Here is a 17,244-nt window from a genome sequence, read left to right as displayed (position 1 = left end):
GTCAGCCTCAGCAATTTAGCAAGACTTTCAGCAACCTAGGGAGATCCCCTTTCAAAAACAAAACAACAAAAACAAAAAGGGGCTGGGGGTCATAACTTGGAGGTAGAATGTTCCTGGGTTCGATCCCCAGTGCCAGAAAAAAAAATGTTTCAGAATTTAGAAGAACTAGATTGAAGAATTTATAGGCTCTATTTCTAATAAACTTGACAAAGCCACGGACTACAAAGTACTACAAAGCCAAGTTCACATATACTCTCTTCCTACTTTTAAACTTATGAGTTGCACTTGTGTTTGCGGTAAGTGCTTAACTTAATTGGTTTGCATCCATGCCGGGACCTCTGGGATGCCACTTACATAACTCATCCACAGGAGCCTGTCTTGCCAATAAGCACTTGCAGACGGCTCTCACTCAGTAGCCACATTAAGCACACAGCTCTGTTCTCTGTGACTAGCTGGTCTTGGGGTCAGCGTTGCTGAAGGCAAAGGAACAATAGTAGTTGATGTATACTTAGCACTTACCATGTGTCAGGCATTGCTCTGTTATTTTACATTATTTTCTGATGTAATCTTCGCAACAGCCCTGGGAGGTGGGCATGATTATTATCCACATCATGTGTGGGAGCGGGGGAGTACTAGGGATTGAACCTAGGGGCATTCTACCTTTGAGCTACACCCCTACCCCTTATTTATTTATTTATTTATTTTTTGTTTTGAGTCAGTATCTTACTAGGTTGCTGAGTCTTGAGAAGTTGCTGAGGCAAGTCTCAAATCTGTGATCCTCCTGTCTCAGCCTCCCAAGTACTGGGATTATACGGATGCACCTCCACATTGGTTTATGCGCTTCTTAAAGATCAGGAAACACAGAAGTACATAGATTGTCACCTGTTCAAGTTCATGCAGCCAGTGATTGGTAGATCCCAGACACCAATCCAGGAGGGTCTCTGATTTATATATAATATTACACTGACTTCAGTCATACTGAGGATGTTGTTTGAATATAATGTAACATGCTAACCTCCATAAAATCCTCTCTGTAGTAAGGTCAGGTAAAGATAAACAAAAAAATGATGAATGATGGCTCCCTTTGAGACCAGTCCTTCTCTGCTTTGCTCACCCCACCGGCTGTCAGGCGCACCCTCTTCTCTGTTGTGGTGGATTCTGGTGTTTCTGGTGGCTCTGAGTAAGTCAGGCCAGGATGTGATCACCTTATTGCAACAGTTTGTGATGGCTATTCTGGTTTTCTCCGTCCCTGTTTCCATTGGTATGTGAGAATCACCTCACACACAACGGATTCCCTTTCCGTGGACATAGAATGGGCACCAATAAGCACAGCGCAGATAAAGAAATAAAAGATATTACTAGAAAATGGTTAGACCTCAGCAGTCTCATGAAAATTTAAAATCAGAGTAAACACAAGGCTCTCTAATTAGACAGTCCTCTTCCTCTGACCAGCATTTTTACCGGCTCCCATTTCTCCTAGAAATAGATCTTCGCGAAGGCGAGCATCTTTTTAAAATTCTGCACTACAGAGAGCCAGACTAAGATGGTTCTGTCGAAATTACAAAACACTATACTTTCAAATAGCTGCTGAATTATTTAGTGACTTTACACTGTCCAAATGCTGGGCTCTTTGGGTAGACAATGTCTTGGTTTTCCTCCTATCTCTTTTGTTATGACATTCAGTAAATGGAGAGATATTGCTCTTCTTAATAATTTATAAAATAATAATCCACATTAAGAGATCAAGCTCCTCTGATAGGTTTGGGGTTTCGAAACGGGGAGTCAAGAGAATGAGGAGCTCAGCCCTCTCTTCTCGCTCAGTTAAGTGATTGGTCCTGGCATGTGCAAGCTTAACTCTTCAATGTTTGCTTCTTTCTCATCTTTTCAACCTCTTATCCTTCCTATGACTTTGCCTTGTGTGATTCCTTGAACTGAAATTCCTTTGCTATCATTCCTTCTTCCATCTGATTGAGTCTTGTGGTGGAATAAGTTAATCATATGGTGAACGCTGAACATGTGTCTTTATCATAACTTGGTATTTCAGAGTTTCCAATTTATTCTGGCAAAGTCATTTTCCCATGCCCGTTCCAAAAAAGAAACAAAGAAGGGATGGAGGGAGGAAGGAAGAAAGGAGTGTGAGAGGGAAAAGGAAAGAGATAAGGAAGGAGGAAAAAAAGGAAGAGAGGAAGGAAGAAAAGGAGTAAGGAAGGAGTGCATTTGCTTAGCACATATATGGCCCTGGGTTTAATCCCCAGCACTAAAGAAGAAAATAAAAGAACATCTTTTAGGAAAAGAATGGGCTTGGGTTGTATTCCTTTCTCTCTAGGGTATCCATGTATGCCTTCACTTCTGTGTACAACTTAAGGCCAGGTTCATATAAATTCTGTGTCAGCTAGTAAAATGAAAAGTTTCTTCCTATCCAAAGCCAAAGATTTCTAAAGAGCTCCACAAACTCCTTACAAGCAGGGATTTTGCATTTCTCATGATTGTTCTCCAAGGGAATTAGTATAGCACCTTGCACATCCACCAGGAGATACTGATTTAGTGTGTACCATTCTCTCAAAAGACACAGAGGGGAGCAAGGCGTAGAGCGTAAGCATGTCAACAGTACAATCCATGTGCTAGGTGCTATAACCACAGCATGTTCATGGTGCTGTGGGAGGACAGAGGGAGGAGCTAGAGACCAAAGGCCTAGGGAGGACCAGGGAGTGACACTGTGTGTGTGTTTGGGGTGGGGGTCGAGCATGCACTTGAAGGATGGATGGAATTTTGCAGGCAGAGAGAATAGCATGTGAGTCACAACCATAGGAAAGAATATGACCAAACGGGAAACTGATATTTAGGAATATCTGAAACAGAGAGTTCCTGTCAATAATAGAGGCTAAAAAGATAGGTAAAAACTTCCATGAAGCCGGGCGTGGTGGCGCATGCTTGTAATCCCCGTGCTTGGGAGGCAGAGACAGGAGGATCGCGCAGGTTCAAAGCCAGCCACGTGCGCTGGCTTAGGAGACCCTGTTTCCAAATAAAAATGTAAAAATAGGTCTGGGAGTGTAGCCCGGAGGTAGAAGGGTTTCCAGGAACCCCAGTACCACACACACACACACACACACAAAAAAAAAAAAAACTTCCATGAAGCCAGGCATGGTGGTGCATGCCCGTAATGCTGGTACCTGGGAGGCTAAGACTGGAGGATTACAGGATCAAGGCCACCCTCAGCAATTTAACAAGACTGTTTCAAAATAAGAATAAAAATAAGGTCAGGGGGTGTGGTTCAAAGGTGGAATACCCCTGGGTTCAATACCCATTATAAAAAAAAAAAAAAGAAAGAAAGAAAGAAAAGAAAGCCAGGTGTGGTGGTGCACAGGCTGGTAATCCCAGAGCTTGGGAGACTGAGACAGGAGGATCGCACAGGTTTGAAGCCAGCCTCAGATACTTAGTGAGTCTCTCAGCGACTTAGTGAGACCCTGTTCCCAAATAAAATATAGGTATGGGAGTATAGTCCAGAGGTAGAAAGCCCCTAGGTTCCACTCCTAGTACCACCGAAAAAAGAAAGAAAGAAAGAAGAAGGAGGAGGAGGAGGAGAAGGAGGAGGAGGAGGAGGAGAAGGGGAAGGGGAAGGGGAAGGAGGAGGAGGAGGAGGAGGAGGAGGGGAAGGGGAAGGGGAAGGAGGAGGAGGAGGAGGAGGAGGAGGAGGAGGAGGAGGAGGAGGAGGAGGAGGAGGAGGAGGAGGAGAACCTTGCATGGCATGCTGAGTTTCCTGGGAAAGCTGGCAAAAAAAGACTAGGGAGAAATAGGTACTCTTTCACATTGCTTGTCGTTATATTTAAGATATAACCTTTATGGAGCACAGGTTGGCAATATCTATCAAAACTAAAAATGTGTCAGGCGTGGTGGCGCACACTTGTAATCCCCACGCTTGGGAGGTGGAAACAGGAGGATCGCACAGGTTTGAAGCCAGCCGCGCTGGCTTAAGAGACCCTGTTTCTAAATAAAAATATAAAATGGGTCTGGGAGTGTAGCCCGGAGGTAGAAGGGTTGTCAGGAACCCCAGAACCACACACACACAAAAAAGTAAAAATGCAAGCCGGGCATGGTGGTGCATGCTTGTAATCCCAGCATTAGGGAGGCTGAGACAAGAGGATTGCAGTTCAAGGACAGCCTCAGATACTTAATGAGGCCTTTTGCAACTCACTGAGACCTTGTTTAAAAAAAAAAGAATAAAAAATAGGGCTAGGGGTGTCATTTGGAGGTAGAATTTTCCTGGGTTCCATCCCCAGTACTGCAAAAATAAAATAAAATAAAAATACAGCCAGGTGTGGTAGCCCACACTTGTAATCTCAGTACTTGGGAGGCTGAAACAGGAGGATCGCAAGTTTTCGACCAGCCTCAACTACTTAGGCCCTCCACAACTTAGTGAGACCCCGTTTCAAAATGAAGAATAAAAAATAGGTATAAGGGTATATCTTGGAAGTAGAACGCCCCTGGGTTCAATCCCCAGTACTGCAAATTTAATTTAATTTAAATAAAGTAAAAATGCAGCTGGGCAATGTCACATACCTTTTCCCCCAGCAACCGGGGAAAGGCTGAGACATTTTTTATTCTTTATTTGGAAATAGGGTCTCACTGGGTTGCAGAGGGCCTCGCTACGTAGCTGAAGCTGGCAGAGAACCTGGATCAGTCTCCCAAGTACTAGGGTTACAAGTGTGTGCTACCATACCAGCTTTTTTTCAAAGAGTTTTATCTGGTTGGGTAGTGGGTTCCATGCCCAGTACCATCACCACCAAAAAAAAAAAAAAAAGAAACTTAAAAGAAGTTTCTTTTAAAAGAATGAGGATCCAGCTGACCCACACCTGTTATTTGGGGGGTCTAAAACAGGATGATCACAGTTTCAAGGCCCGCCTCAGCAATTTAGTGAGACCCTGTCTCAAAATAAGAAATAAAAAGTCCTGGAGATGTAACTCAGTGGTAGAGCACCCTTGGGCGTAATCCTGAGGAGGGGGGAGCGCTTGGAAGCATTGTGACAGCCCCCAAAGGCCTCTGGAGCTCCTGAGATTACAGACAGCTCAGGAAAAAACATAGGGGCTGGAACTTGGGAGACCTCTGAAAGGCAGCTGTTTTCAGTGTCCTGAGACTGAATCAAACTTCAAGAAAAACCCCAGACCTCCCTAGACCCTCTGCAAGCAGAGCTCCAGAAGACCCAGCCCTTCCAGTGTGTCCCAGGGTTGGGCGCGCTGGCTCCTGGGACTGGCCCGGGCAAGATGTGCTTCTCCCTCCCCAGCAGGAAGTGCTAGAAGGGGTTCCCTGGGGTGCCGTTTGGCTCCATATTTTCCTCTCCCATCTCCCTGCAGTATCAAGCGTGTGACTATTGATTTCTTCCCTGCATTTGTTTTCCTTATCCATTATTTATAGGATCATTTTCCCATCCTTCGTGCATGAAGGCAAATTTTGTGTAAAAATCAATTGAGTGAGCGCCGCCGACGGCTTGTTGCGTTTCCTTGGCTTTCATCTCCCAGGCCCTAGATCTCGGGGAGATGCAGAGCAGAATCCCGGGGAGCATCCAGAATGTGGAGGGAGGTGAGGGACAGTGCAGGTTCTAAAACCTGCCTGCAGAGACCGAGCCTGTCCAGCCTGCCCGGTGACTTTCAGTTCCTGCAACATTCGCCTTCTAGTGAGCTTGCCTGGAAGTCTAGGTGCAAGTCCGGGTTCATGTCTTCCCGCCCTGAGCCAGCCCCAGCTTCCCCATCTGCTTGCTGGGCTGCAGGCAAGGGAGGATGCACTCAACTGCAGAACAACTTCTTCTCCTCTTCTTATTCTTATTTTAGAATTGAATCCAGGGGATTTCTACCTCTGAGCTACACCTCCAGTCCTTTTTGTTATTTTTATTTTGAAATGGGGTTTATGTTACCATATTCAAGCCTCCAACCTTCAAGCTTCCTATCTCAGCCTCCCAAGTACAGGACTTACAGGCATGCACCACCGATTCATATGCTGAGACCTGGGTGAGAACCCTAGGGAGGTCACTCTGGAAGATCACACAGGAGGGCACTGGATTGAGGGCAGGGCTAACACCACCACCCCTCCTAATACACCCTTGCTGTGGGGAGTGGCCGGCATTTTGCTTGTCTCTTACTTGAGCTTCAGCACAACTTGGGAGATGAACTGCACATAAGGAAGGGGCCCAGGGGGTGCGTGGTGGTGCAGGCCTGTAACCCCAGCCACTTCAGAGGCTGAAGCAGGATTATAGGCTCGAGGAGGCTGGCTATCCAGCCAAGACTCTGTCTCAAAATAAGAAGGGCTGGGGATGTAATGTAGTGGTCTAGCACCGCTGAGAGCAATCTCCAGCACTACAAAAAAAAAAAAAAAAAAAAGGACCAGAGGGAGAATTTAGTGCCATAAAAATCCTTGTTAAGGTTCCGACTTGGCCCCACCCTATCTGTGGAGCCTTGGGCAAGATATTTAGCTTGTCTGGGCTATGGTTTTCTCAATTATAAAACAGGCTAGCACTGGTGCTTTACCCTGTCTGAACAGGCACTTTCAACCCTGGCAGGCACCTCCTCTCTCACCACCTTCTTCATCCTTCTAGTGTGTCTCTTGGAAGATGAACCTCTGCATACTCCTGTCCTGCCTGCTCCCAGTCCCTAGTTAGTTAAAATCTAAGCTCCACGGAGCGGGAAGCTTGGGTGTCTATCTTCAGATCCTAATGCCAGGCTCACATGACTAATCGTGAATTCTTGGTAATTCTGAGTTACTATGCCCATCATTCACATTTTGCAGTAGGGGCAGAGAAGCCAGACTCAGTGAGCTTCCTGGGCTCGTGTCACTAGCAGATGACTCAACTGGCAATCACACCCCAGTCTGCCTGACACCAAAGCCACCCTCTTTCCACTCTCCCCATCTTCAAGTTGCCATTTGATCAAATTCAGATTAATCACTGTCAAAACCAAAAACTCTTTTCCCCTTGCAGAACTGTTCCTTCCATTGTAGTCTCTTCCTTATCCCTATTCTGCCTGCTTTTATTTATGTGTGTGTGTGTGTGTGTGTGTGTGTGTGTGTGTGTGTTACTGGGGATTGGATCCTGTGGCAGTCTACCTCTGAGCTACGTCCTCAGCCCAATTTTATTTTTTAGTATTGAAACAGAGTCTCTCTAAGTTGCTGAGGGTCTCATCAAATTGCTGAGTCTGGCCTTGAACCTGAGATCCTTCTGTCTCAGTCCCCAAACACTGGAATTACAGCTGTGTGCCACCATGACCAACTGCTTGTGAGTGATGGTCCCACCTATCTCTAAAAGTGGGACTTAAAAGGAAGCTCCAAATGGGTGGGTGGGTTGAGCCTTTTCAAGAAGCAGCTAGACCTCCAGGCTAGCTCCACCACTTGGCACACGGGCAGCTGTCTTTCCCAGGCCTAGAAGAATACTATGAAGTTATGTACTGGGGAATATTTTTTTAAAGTCACTCATGGTTGGGACACCAACCATAATTTAAGTTCAGAAACTATACTGAAGACAGAAGGATTAAATAAAACTGTATATTTTAAATGTTGAAATGCCATTCTTCTTTCTGTGTTCAGCAACTTAAACATGAACAGCCAGATACATGTCCTCCCAGTGGGAAATTGAGTCTTTTCTGGGAATCCAACCAGTCCAAAAAAGAAAAAAACAATGACCTTAGGGACACAGGAAACCACCTCGTCAGATCACCCTAAGTAGAAAACAAAGTAAAACAAACCAAATCCCCAACTCACGCACAGAGCTCTTAATAAACTTTCTTATCCAATTACCTAAACAGTATCTAATACAAAGGACAGAAACCAAACTGATAGATTGAAAATAAAAGCACCTTGGAGAAATAGACTGGGAGGGAAGAAGTCATATTCCCAGAGATACAACTTAAAAGATAGCATCCATGTAAAAAACAACAAAAAAGTTTTCTGAAACTTAAAGAGCAAGGGTATCTGTTAGAACTTTTAAATTTATTTTAATTTATTGTTATTTTGGTATCGGGGATTAAACCTACAGCATTTTACCTCTAAGCTATATCCCCATCCTTTGTTTTGTTTTGTTCTGAAATACGACCTCCCTAAATTGCTGAGGCTGGCATCAAACTTACAATCTTCCTGTCTCAGCCTCCCAAGTACTGGGATTACAGACATGTGCCATCATACCCAGGTTACTTCCCTTCCCCTCTAAAAAAGTTCTTATCAGCCAGGCATGGTGGTGCACGGTTATAATCCCCTGGCTTGGGAGGCTGAGACAGGAGGATCACATAGGTTTGAAGCCAGCCTCATCTACTGAGTGAGGCCCTCAGCAATTTAGTGAAACCCTGTTTCCAAATAAAGTATAAAATAGGTCTGGGTTATAGCCCAGAGGTAGAAAGCCCTTGGGTTCCACCCCTAGTAACACACACACACACACACACACACACACACACACACACACACACACACACAGCTCTTATCAGGTGCAGTGGTGCATGCCTATGGTCCTAGCACTCAGGCTGAAAGCCAAAAGCAAAAAGAGAGAACAGTAAGGATATATATAATCCCCAAGGTCACACCCCCACAGACCCCTCCTCAACCAAGCCCACCTCCAACATGGCTATCTACTCTCCGTGAGGTCTCGTGGGACACTGTAGATCCAAACCATTACACTTTCTAACTAAGGTATTTCTTCTTATGGGCCATTATAGCTAAAGCTTTTTTTTTCCAAGCTACAACCCCTGCCCTATTTTTTATTCTTTATTTTGAAACAGGGTCTCATTAAGTTGCAGAGAGCCTCACTAAGTAGCTGAGGCTGTCCACAAACCGCGATCCTTCTGTCACAGCCTCCCGAAGGCTGGGATTACAAGCGTGCGCCACCACACCCGGCTTTCTAAAGCTTTTGAACGCTATTACCAATTTATACCATGATACACAGTAGTGTGCATGCTATAAATTGAAAGTTTATGTCCCCCCAAGATTTATATGTTGAAGCTCTAATCCCCAATGTGATGATCTTTGGACATAGGGCCTTTGGAAGGAAACGAGGTCACGAAGATGGACCGTTACGAATTGAATAAGAAGAGATGTAGTGAGATGATCTCTTCTTCTCTTGGCCATGTGAGGTGCTGTGAGAAAAGGTGGCCATCTGCAAGCCAGAGAGCTCTCACCAGACACCAAATATGCTGGCAACTTGACCTTCAACTTCCCAGCCTCCAGAACTGTGAGAAATAATGCCTGTCGTTTAAGCTACCCAATCCGGTGTTTATTACAACAATCCAAATTGTGTGTGTATGTGTGTCAGACTGTCCCAGATGCATTGTAAAATGGGATGCAAAATTTACATCATACTTAATGTAATAAGAATTGATAGAAATTTTGTGTCTCTGGCTATATACCCAGACTCCAGTATGGGGTGCTTTGGCTAAAAAAAAAAAAAAAGGCAATATAAGAAATACCTTCCTTCAATTGAGCAAGTAGTTGGGATTGCAGCAAGGTTATAAAAAATATAGACATGGGAACCCCTAGCACAAAATCATATTCTCCAGCCAGAGGGTCTGCAGAGCACTTTCCAGTTCACATACTAGGACTCCTTGTGTCCAATAGAGATAACACAGACCACTGGAGTCAATATTGCTAAACCCCTCTTGAGACAGAAAGACCCTACTGTGAGAGTCAAGAAACACAGGCACTCCCTCTTAATCCACAGGATTAGTAGAAGAGACAGGAGCATCCTACAATGCCATAAGCCAGACTAAAATGCTATAGGCAAAACAATCACAAAGTAAAAATTGTACAACAGGAGAAGCTGTGGAAAATCAGGGCTGGAAGAATAAAGGTGGTCCATGTCTTAATCATTTCACCTGAGTAATCTGGTAATTCAGGCTCCAGAGATTAAATGAGCTCACAGCTGCAGCCGGGCCTGATGGCACATGCTTGTAATCCCCATGCTTGGGAGGCTGAGATAGGAGGATAGCATGGGTTCGAAGCCAGCCTCAGCTACTTAGTGAGGTTCTCAGCAACTTAGTGAGACTCAGTTTCCAAATAAAAGTATAAAATATGTCTGGGAGTGTAGCCCGGAGATAGAAAAGCCCCTGGGTTCCACTCCCAATACCACACACACACACACACACACACACACACACACAGAGAGAGAGAGTTCACAGCTACAAGTAATAATCCAAATCAGAAGGACAGAAAAGTGAAAAGGTGAGAGCAGAGATGAGGCCTGGTCATCATTCTCTTGGATCCCAGCCAAAACTGGGATCATTTATTCATAATAAATATCTGGCTTGGATCATTTTATCCATGGATCCCAGCCAGAGCTGGACTAGGCATGGGCACCTGGATCTATCACGCCCAGTCTTCAACAGCCCGCAGCTCCTCTGACCTCCACTGGCCAGTCTCCTCAGACCTCCTGATGACCTAGCACAGCAGAAATAGGACTGTCCAGTCTAATCACCCACCTCCCACACCCACCCTGCCACTTACTTTAAACTTACAAATTGTTGCTGTTTATTTTTTTTAAGTTGGAGGATTGTGCTTCTTCCACACAATTTTAGAAACCCAAGATATAGCACATTGAAAACCCCTGGTCCCAGCTCTAATTTTTTTTAAGGAATGTTTTTATTTCTTTTTCTTTTCTTTTCTTTTTTCTTTCTTTTTTTTTTCTTTTTTTGGAGATGGGGTCTCAGGTTGGCCTCAAACTCCTGGTTTCCAGCTATACTCCTACCTTGGCTTCATGAGTAGTACCAGCTCTGTTTTTATTGTGAATTATCCTTTCAAAACAAAAATAGAGGAATAGAGGGCGTGGTGGCGCACACTTGTAATCCCAGCATTTGGGAGGCTGAGACCAGAGGATTGTGGTTCGCGGACAGCTTCAGCTACTTAGTGAGGTCCTTTGCAACTCAGTGAGACCCTGTTTCGAAGTAAAGAATAAAAAAGAGGGCAGGGGGTGTAGCTCGGAGGTTGAATGCCCCTGGGTTTCATTCCCAGACCCAGAAGAAGAAGAGGAAGAAGAAGAAGAAGAAGAAGAAGAAGAAGAAGAAGAAGAAGAAGAAGAAGAAGAGGAGGAGGAGGAGGAGGAGGAGGAGGAGGAGGAGGAGGAGGAGGAGGAGGAGGAGGAGGAGGAGGAGGAGGAAGCAAACCAAAACATGTAAAATATAAGATATGTCAGTACCTGTACACAAAAGTTCACATAACATCACTGCTGGCTGCTTCAGAGACCCTCTGCTCCAACCTTCCTATTTTGCCAATAGGGAAAGCGGGGCAGAACAGGGAAATTCCAAATTCAAAACTTCAACTTTAGTTGTCGGCAAGCATAGATTATGATTCTTAATGTAGTCTTTTTTTTTTCACTTCACCATACTCTATCTTGGGAGACTGATTATCGATCTGAAAAATAATTTTGCTATTTGGAGTCTTTATTGGCAATTCACTCATGGTCTAACTGACACATTATTTTTTTGCCTCCAGTGAAGTTCTGCACAGTTTGCTAAACTGGTTTCAGTGTTTATGGGTACTGGACCATAATTCAGATAATCACACAATAAGAGGTATTTAGCTCACCTAGTCCATGAGAGTCTCAACCTGAGACACATGAACTCCTGGGCTAAATCCAGGGGATCCAGGGTTGAACTTCATGAAGTCGGCAAAAACTTTTGAGTGTAGAAAGGTGCATTTTTCTGAGCTGGGAAAACACTCTCCCTCAGATTTTCAAGAGAGCTAATAAATCTCACCAGTACTGAAGTACTGTCTAGCTCAATGTCCTCAAGTTAGGGTTGGAGGAAACTGAGCATGGAAAAGTATATAGATATGCCAAGAGCACATAGTAGGGAGTGCATCCTGGGACTCAGATCTCTGGGCATGGCCCAGGTTCTTCTCACTACACTATGAGGTCTGTATGGCCATGTATTCTGACCAGAAATGATTCTGTCTCTCAGTTAGCTCTCTTCCTACCCATGCTTTTCACTACAAGAGGAATTCACTGAGGGAATATGCAGGGCTCCATACCAAACAATCCAAACCCCAGAAAATCAGTACCTGAGGATCCCCAGTAAGTCAGGATAACCATTGTTTCAGTCAGCATTTTCACTGGCCACACACAATTTAGAGGAAGGAAGAAAGACTTATTTGCGACTTCCGGGAAGATGGCGACCGAGAAAAGCGGGGCTTAAGAGCCCCGCTAACAACAAATGTCCATTACCACAAAATCAGCGCCTTTCAAACCAGAAAACAACATCACCAGAGAAACAAAAAAATCACCAGGCTCCAGAGAGAAAGCGGACTGAGAACAGAGCCACAGAGGAGATCCTCACGCCCGAGGACGCGGCTTCACGCCCGAGGACGCGGCAGCAGCGCCATACTGCCGGTGGCACCGGCGAATTCACGGGACGGCCACAGCAAGCCGAGGGGAGCCGCTGCGGAACAGCCAGGTGGGATTTCTCGGCGCAGAGGGCATCTAAAGCTCCCAGTGGCTGAGCTCAGCACACACTGCAGGGATTCAGAGTGGAAATCAAAACCAAGAAAAAAAAACGCCAGCCCCACAGCCGAGGGCGTAGCAGCGGCACCATATTGCCACCGGCGGCAGCAGCACCGAATTCACCGAATTCAGTACAGCTACATCTGCGTACTCAAGAACAGTGAGTCAAATTGCGGGCCACAGCGGAGAAATCTCAGTACTGTACTCACTGGGACTTGACCCAGTGGGAGAGGGGCGGTGGCAGAGATATCACACCATAGGAGAACGTGCAACCTGGCACCCCCCACAGTCTAAAGCAGCCTCTATCGACTCTCTGGGTCGGAGACTCTGTGATACAACCCAGTAAAGGAGTAGTGGGGTCTGAGATACTACTGACTCGAGATCCAGAGCACCTTAAGTGAAGTCATAGTGACCCAGGGAAGAACCCAGAGAAGGCACAAACTTCCTAAATCATGGGAAAGAGGAATAATACTGGAGCAATGAATGCTCACAACCCCACAACATCAGAACCCGATAAAACAGAAAATCAGAGATTTCTAGAATATCAAATCAGGAAAATAACTGTAGAAATAATAGAGGTGCTTCGAAAAGAACTCAGAGAGAGCCAAAAAGAGATAAAGGATGCAATTAATGAAGTAAAGACCTCAATTCAAAGCACAAACAACCGATTAGAACACATGGAGAACAGAATCTCGCTCTTAGAAGATGATCATTCCAAAAATGAACGCATAGTTTCTATTCTAGAAAAAAATGTCCGACAGCAGGAATCTGATATTGAAGAAATATGGGTCCATTTTAAGAGAGCTAACCTAAGAATAACTGGAATAGAGGAGGGAAAAGAAAGTGAAACCAAAGGGATCAACAATCTCTTCAAGGAAGTAATAGCAGAAAATTTTCCAGACATAGAGCAAGAGGTCGATACGCAGGTCCAGGAAACGTATAGAACTCCCTTTAGACAGGATCGGAGAAGAGGATCCCCACGCCACATAATTGTCAAAATGACCAATGTGGAAGCCAAGCAGAGAATCTTAAAGGCAACAAAAGCAAAGGGCCAAGTGACATTCAGAGGCAAACCAATTAGAATCACTCCAGACTTCCCAAACCAAGTCATGAGAGCCAGAAGGGCTTGGAGTAACATATTCCCAATTTTGAAAGAAAACAACTTCCAGCCAAAAATTTCCTACCCAGCAAAACTTTCTATCAAATTAGATGGAGAAATAAGAAGCTTCCATGACAAACAGAAACTGAAGGAATTTATGTCTTCAAAACCAGCACTAGAGAAAATACTCAAAGAGATTAACTATAAAGAAGAAATAGGTAACACACATCAGAACTAGAGAAACAAAATTTTCCATCCAACAGACAACTAAGATTGGTTATCTGTGGAGATTCATTACTTATGTTAGTCTTTTACCTATCTGTAAAGGGTATTGTTTGCCTTTATTGTTGTTAATTTTTAGGATTTCTAGTTGGAATATTAATATACCTTCAGATATAGCATTTGGAAATATTTTATCCCATTCTATTAGTAACTGTTAACTCTGTTTACATTGTCTTTGGATATACAATATGTTTTTTATTTTTTAGGGAGTTTGTATACTCTTCTGTTGCCTGTGCCATTGAAATCATAACCAAGAAATCACTGCCAATTTCAATGTTGTGAGGTTTTATGACCCAGATTTTCTCCTAAAAGTTTATAGTCTTAAGATTTATATTTAGGTCTTTTATCTATTTTGAGTTAATATTTGTATATGGGATTAGGTAAGGGTCCAATTTTATTCTTTTCCATGTAATTATTATTTTTCAACAATATTTAGTTAAAAGACTATTATTCCCACCACCAAATGTTCGTGGAAACCTTGTCAAAAATAACTTGACAATATAGGGAAGAATTTAGGTCTAGGCTTTTATTTAACTCCAATGGTTTATATATCTGCCTTTAGAATAGTACTACACTGTTTCAATTATTGTAGCTTTATATGGTTTGAAATCAGAAAATATACATCTGCTAGCTTTGTTCTTTTTCAAGGTCGTTGTGGGTACCTAGAGTCCATATTCCATATTAGGATAGATTTTTTCTGAAAAATAAATATATAAATATATGATAGTTTCACCTAAAAAATAGAAAAAATAGATTCTCTGGTAAGAAAGAAAGCAAAAAGAAATATTGAAATGTTATCTTTTAAGTCATCAAAAGCTTGGTATCAGACAAATGAAACTGTTATGTGAGATTATCATTTTTAATTTTTGATAAATTGCTATAATACTAGATGTCAACTACTAAGCCCAGCATGGGAGGGAGGGAGAGAATGGGGTGGGGATCGGGTGGGGGCTGACAGGGCAATGTGTGCATGTATGTCTACAAAAGTATGTATCCCACTGTGATGTATGAATACAGTGCACCAATTAAAAATAAAAAAATTAAAAATTAAAAATAAAAAAAGAAAGACTTATTTGCTCACAGTTCTGGAGATTTCAGAGGTCCAGTCCATGTCAGATCAGGTCTGTGGAGCTCAGGGCATGGTGTTGAGAGGCAGAAAGAGGGAGAGAGCAAATACTCTGCTCTCATATCATGGAGGCCAAAAGCAAGAAAGCAAGCAAAGAAATTCAAACACCCAGATGCACCCCCAGGGCCCAACCCCTTCCAGCCACACCCTACCTGCCTAGGTTACCACTCAGCAAATCCATTATAGTGGATTTATCGACTGATGAGATCACAACTCTCATAACTTAATTGCATCAACTCCAAACACTAATACATGAGTTCTTCAAGGGACATTCTATATCTAAGCATAACAGCCATCTTGCAGTCCTATCAAGGAAAGATCTTACAATTTGGAGATTCTTTGCAGCCCGATTAGTGGGCACTCAGCTAGAGTTTCTGCAGTGTGTTGCTCAGTCCCCAACCCTTGGTGGATTATTAAAGGGTATCCTTGGCATCTTCAGTCCTGTAATAGCTGTGCACACCAAAGCAAAATGTGTCTTACTGGAAAAATAGGCTAACTCAAAGGAGACAAAGAGTACAAATAAATATCTAAGGAAATTCAATAAAACTTAGTACTGTATGCATGGAGACACAGATAAAGGTACGTCTCTTATTCATATTGTATCTCATTTCATAGCAATAACAGGCTGGTTTACATTCCATTTGGTGGGCGATAGGATAGAACTCAAATCAACCTATAAACACTCTTTACCCTTGTGAGTAAGCAGATTTTATACATTACAATCTCTGCACTTCCAAATTAATTATTGCCCCCCCAAAAGAAGTAGAACAAAATCACAAGAATTTTAAGTTGCCCTTTCAGTTGATTTTTTAAAAATATTAGCTGAAGCCGGGCATGGTGGCGCATGCTTGTAATCCCAGCATTTGAGGGGCTGAGACAGAAGGATCACAGTTGGAGGACAGCCTCAGCTACTTAGTGAGGCCCTTTGCAACTCAGTGAGACCCTGTTTCAAAATATAGAATAAAATAGGGCTGAGAGTGTAGCAGAGTGTAGCTTGGAAGTAGAATGCCCCTGGGTTCCATCTCCAATACCACACACACACACACACACACACACACACACACATTAGCTGAGCATAGTGCACACACCTGTAATCTCAGTACTTGGGAGGCTGAAACAGGAGGACTACAGCCTCAACAAACTAGTGAGACTCTTGCAAATCTAGTGAGGTCCTGTTTCAAAATAAAAAATAAAATAGAGCTGGAGGTGTGCCTCGGAGGTAGAATGACTCTGGATTCAAACCCAGTATCCCACACACACAAATACATAGATACTGGGGATTAGATTAACACATTATGGGTTTTTAAAATAATATATTATATAAAGCTAATTTTAAAAACAAAAGTAGGCTGGGCATAGTAGCATATACCTGTAATCCTAGTACTGGGAGGCTGAGGCAGGAGGATTGCAAGTCTGAGGACAGCCTCACATAGTGAGGTTCTCAGCAACTTAGAAAGACCCTGTTTCCAAATAAAAAATAAAATAGAGGTCGGGATATAGCCCAGAGGTAGAAGCCCCTGAGTTCCACCCCCAGTACCACAGTAAGAGAAAGAAAGCAAAGAATAGAAAGAAAGAAAAAAAGAGAAAAAAGAAAGAGAAGTCACCTCTAACCAATATAAAATTTCTAGGCTCCTTGGTGTAGGAAGAAAATTCGTGATCATTATATTTCTAATTTTCTGTTATCATAGCAAGAAAATCAAACACAATGACCAAGAATGACAACTCAAGATATGGTGGCCAATGAAATATCTCTGGAGTACGCACAAAAATTGGTAATGGTGTTTACCTTCAACAAAGGGAACTGGGGTGACTTAGGTAAAGCTAAGGGGGAGATTTTGCATTGAAAATCTTAGTTCTCTTAGATTTGAATAATATATTATTTGATACAAATATTAATAAATAAAACTTGAGTTTTAAAAAGAGAAAGAAATAGCGTCAAAAATACATTACTTAGACATGTAATTAACTACCAGAATAAACAGATAAAAGTGGCTGAGAGTGGGTGTGGTCAGGTTTCCCTTCTGTGTTCTTCAGCTTTTAAGTCATGTATATGAATTACTTTGACAAAATATAAAGTTAATTTTAAAAAGAAAAGTAAATCACCTCTAACCAATTCTTGACAGGTACGAAAGGATGGCTCCGAGCCTGGGAGGGACCGCAGCTCCCTAGCTGGGGGCACTGATGCGTCGGCAGGTGGCTGCCTCGCGAGCTTCTCCTCAGAGTGACTACCATCCAAATGCCTTCTAATTACTATGATTGTTATTATTAGATTAAGACATTTTT

Source organism: Muscardinus avellanarius (genome assembly GCF_963383645.1).
Source record: "Muscardinus avellanarius genome assembly, chromosome: 1".
Classification (NCBI taxonomy): domain Eukaryota; kingdom Metazoa; phylum Chordata; class Mammalia; order Rodentia; family Gliridae; genus Muscardinus; species Muscardinus avellanarius.
Note: the sequence above shows the minus strand (reverse complement) of the source record.